At 37.0% G+C, this 4,645-nt stretch overlaps 1 long non-coding RNA gene across 1 annotated transcript; it reads left to right on the plus strand.

Moving 5' to 3' along the window:
* The first annotated feature begins 1,575 nt into the window (after nt 1–1,575).
* LOC128554288 (uncharacterized) lies at nt 1,576–4,133 on the plus strand. The gene is made up of 3 exons (XR_008369569.1): nt 1,576–1,673; nt 2,761–2,871; nt 3,864–4,133. It is a non-coding gene; the product is annotated as an uncharacterized LOC128554288 (long non-coding RNA).
* The last annotated feature ends 512 nt before the right edge of the window (nt 4,134–4,645 follow it).

A 4,645-nucleotide genomic window follows, 5' to 3' on the forward strand; every position in this document is an offset into this window, starting at 1 on the left:
CACCTATATGGGAAATAGTTAATTTTGAATATCTCAGCAACCAAAGAGTTTACAGCAATGAAACTTCACACACTAGTAGCTGATAATAATAAAAACCAGTGGCTAAAAGGATTTTATCAAGGTTTGTGAAATTTTAATTTTATTGAATTTTTTAAAATTTAATAGTTAAATTTTCATTTAAATTAAGTAACAGTCATCTCCCTTTGATTATTTAGTCGTCTGCAATAGCGCAAAAACTTTCAACAAGAAAAAGACTATTAACCGGGCTATATAAGAGAAAATCATACAAATTTTATTAATTAAAAAAAAAATAGAAAAAAATTGATTTGTTTACTTTTTAAAAAAAAATCACTATTTTTGTGTATCAGTTTTTCGAACAGTTTTTTTAGGATGGAAGACCTACTGGAACATTGCCGCAACAAACTGCAGATCAACAGTGTCTTGCATGAAAATGGAGAATGTATATTTTGGACTGGTTGTATTAACAAATTTGGCTACGGCCAGTTTCGTTACAGAGATCCAAGAGACCCACCGTCTGCCGGTTATAGAACACGAACCAGTCACCGTGTTGCATTAATGGTTCATTATAGAGATTTTGATATCTCAGGCAGTCAACAGGCATCACATTTGTGCAATAATAAACTGTGCATAAATGTTGAACACCTTGTTTTTGAGGGAAACAGTACAAATAATTTAAGGAAAAATTGTTTTTCTCATTCTAGGTGTTATCGGCATTTTGATGTGGCAGGGCACCGCTTAGCAGACTGTCTAGTGCATTTATCAACACATTGACTATAGTTTTAATTTTCTGTTATTTTTTTTAATTTACAGGGCAATGTTTGTATTAAAATGAATTTGAGATGGATATTAGTTATGCCTGTTGTTTTGGTTCTTGTTGTTGTTGTTGTTGTTTATGTATTATTTTAGTTTCAGTAAATGTTCAAGAGCTCTTTCCGTTTCGGCCGGCATCAGGCCATCATCAGACATTCTGCCATGAATGTGACGGTGTTTTTTCCCTTTTTTCCTGTTTCTTTTTCTTGTAGGTGAACAACCGCCGTGTTTCTAAGGCATTAAATTTTAGAAACACTGTTTTGCTGATGGAGCCTCATCAAGTTGTTCTTTCACGTACTCGTCCATGATAGGCATATTCCAGCTTTGCTCGATTATTTTTTCTGCGGGTCTTGAACTTGGCTGTTGTTTGATGATTTCTGTGTCTCTGTGACCTCTTTGAAGTTGTTTTCAGATACCTTTTTGCCCGTGGTGAAAGAGCCAGTCCGGTAATGCTTTTGACTTTTTTTTTCCACAGAAGCTTGCAATGAATTGTTCAGTTGAAGTGTTTTTGATGCCAGACTACCAGCAACGTTTCTGGACAGGTTAATATCTTTCGGCATAGTAGATAGTACTGCCCTGTTGAACCCCTCACATTTCTGTGTTGAAGTGTTGTTTTTCACACTAATGATGGCACACTCACTGAGTCTTATCTCAAGAATTGTTGACAACAGCTCACGGTCATTTTTTGTTCAATTGCAGGTGATGAATTCCATGGGTTGGTAAAAACTTAGAATGGTACCACCAGTTACCAACACCCCCTAGACCAGAGCAAACTATCGAGTCGTGTGGACAGAAGCTGCAGTTTCCAGCGTAGCACTGTATAGTAGCTGCTCTTATTGCCGGTAAGCGATTTACTACTTCTTCTGTCAGTCCATTTCCATCGGTTCGAAGTTTCTCTATGATGGCGCTACATCTGGCCTTGATATCTTTACCAGAGCGGAAATGGCTTGTTGTCTGACACTGCTTGTCGTCAGTTTCCTGCCTTCGAATACTGTCCGGCTCCAGTTGGAAGTCCGGGCTTTTCTCACTTGCCTGCTGCCAAGATGATGCGGATCTGCCTGGCGGTTGACACTCCAGGCATAGCCTAGCTTATCATAGAAGTCATTCATTCCCAGATGAGCTGCCGTGTCTCCATCAGTTGTCAGTGTGCGGACAAGTAGGTCCTCATTTGACAACTGCTCAGCAATGCCATATGCCATTTTTCTTTCAGAATGAGACTGCATGTATGATATTGTTGCTGTGCATTCAGCATGGCCACCACGACAAGTTATGTCGAACCCCTTGTTCCTAAGATAGGCCCCTGTCCAGCAGAGTTTATTTTGTACAGCTAGTCCCACTATATACTTGTAGCTTGTATGGTTTTCAATGGCAACTCCATAGGCTTGTGAAGCTTCCTGTCCAGGTTTGTAAGAAGACACCATTCTTGTTGCATTGTAGCGGCCACCAAAGGACAGGTCTAGAAGTTGCGGGTTCTGATGTCCTTGTTCCAGATTATGTTGAATGACTAGCTGCCTTTTTGCTGCCATGTCCTCCTCATTCAGCTTGACATTGTTGAGGCTGGCAGCATTCAGTAAAGTTTGCATGTTGCTTCTAGCTGGTGGTGGTATGTCCATCGATGTTAAGAGCAAGTTCACTTTTTTCTATTCCGATGGCGGTATCCTGAAGGGCAGAAGCAAGTAACATGTTAATTGCTGCTCCTTTGCCGTCCCGACGTTTTTTATATGTTTCCGTTTTATTTGAGAGGAAATGGCAGGAATTACACTTGAACTGCAGTTTTGAGCCTAGTCCATATTTCTCTTCCTTGTGCAGTGAAATATTTAACTGTTTACACTTCCCAGAACTATGTTGCTGATACACACTGTTCATAAGGTAAATTAGTTGGTCCAGATTCACAACCCTGTTCTCTAATGGTTCACATTCCATTTTCAGATCCAGCTGTCGTGGTCGAAGTTCGGGTTTCTTTGGGCAGCCCCTATCCAGCTGGTCTTCATTTACAGCTGAACTACATCCAGGATCGGTTGCAGCCTTAGAAGGAAGAAGGTAAGCAGGTGATTTCTTATTTTCTGGCTTGAAATGTCCGCCAGCAGCACGGCGCTTAAGTTTGCCCTTTGCCATGTTGAATTCTATACAGCTGATGTAAGATTTTGATGCTGTCTGCTTAAAGACTGGCAGTATTGTAACTAGAAGTCTTTTTTGTGCCAATATTAACACATTCAGGTTGTTTTTTTCAAGGATAATACATTTGTATATGTTAATCCAGCTATCAGAAAGTCTGTTTGAAGTGCATCATTAAGAGGTGATAAGTCTTAGATAATCACTTTTGATCTTAATTGATATTATTAGTAAATAGTGTGGTGTATGGGTGTGTTTTACTTTCAGATATTAGTTGCAGTAATCCTAATTGGTCTCAGTCATGGAATTTTGTCCTTTAAATCTTTAAAATATCAATTTATTTTCATTTTAGTTAGCAAATTCTGTATTTTTTAAATAAAAATGTTTTTTTTTTTTAGTAATTTCTTATTTGATATATAAGTTTACAGAAAAAAATAAGGCATACTGTTATATAAAAGATTCTACAAGACAAGCCGGTGACACCAAACTTTATTTCATAAGAATCCATCAAACAATTTTCAATTATGACAATTTTCCTAATGTGTCTATTTTCACTTGAAATACCGGTTTCCGAGCCAATTTGTCCGCAGAGTAAGCCTCATGTTTAAAGTGTTACTACGGTACAGAATTTAGTTTGTGGTGAGAATGCTTTGTTGAGTATTTCTCGCAATACCCTAATTTACCAGAATATGGGTAAAAATTTGGCTTAATTCAAATTTTGGTTAGATTTAGGTGTCACCCCGGTATTGAAGTACTTCCGGGTCGTTGTATCCTAGGAAGTAGTTCTTTGAAATTTTGAAGTTCCCAATTTAAAGCCATCCCTACTTTGACATGTTATATTTTAAATGTATTTAATGACACTGTGTACATTTTGTGCCATTTCTGATGTCTTTAACAGTTGTTTTGTCTGTGTTTTTCAGGACTATATTCCTGTGCGGATGGATTAAAAAACTACTCCAGACTGGTAGACATGACAGATGTGTATTGGAAATATAAACATGGACTTAAAACTTTGATGTGTAGCAAAAAAGTTCATCGTTGATGATAGTGATTTTCTAAGCTATATTGACTGGAACAGGGTCATTCTTCAGAAATACAGAGCTGTCAATGCTGCCATTTTGTTGTGAAAGTCACAATCCATGTCAGAAGTTGCCTGTTTTACTATACAGCAAAGAAGAAGAAATTGTACTGGGCCGACACCAAAAATTGCCTCAGTATATGTAGACAACAAAGACGAATAACTATATACGGACGTTACCGTCTCGGGGATTTTCATCCCCTATTAATTATATCAATGTATTATCTCAAGTATGGAAGAGCAAAATACATTTACAGGAGAATATAGGCATAAACACATTAGTTTCCAACATAACATTATAAAAAAAAAGTACATGTCATATTTAAATAAGAACTTATCCATTAATTTGTTATATGTCATATGTTCACACACATTACATTATAAAAAAATATGTACATTACTGCAGTGAGCATTCTTCTATCATGACACAGCGATTACATCATATTTGTAAACAGAAGCTGCAATACAAATGCAATAAGTTAAGCGTGGGAAATAAGCATAAAAATGGATTTTGATCATAGTAATAACCAGTTAGAAATATCAATGAAAGTGAGGACATAAACAGAGAAAAACTACACAAGCAAATGGCATTCTTTTATTAAAAGGGGATAACTCTTTTAAAAT

The sequence above is a fragment of the Mercenaria mercenaria genome, unplaced genomic scaffold, assembly GCF_021730395.1.
Source record: "Mercenaria mercenaria strain notata unplaced genomic scaffold, MADL_Memer_1 contig_4907, whole genome shotgun sequence".
Taxonomy (NCBI): domain Eukaryota; kingdom Metazoa; phylum Mollusca; class Bivalvia; order Venerida; family Veneridae; genus Mercenaria; species Mercenaria mercenaria.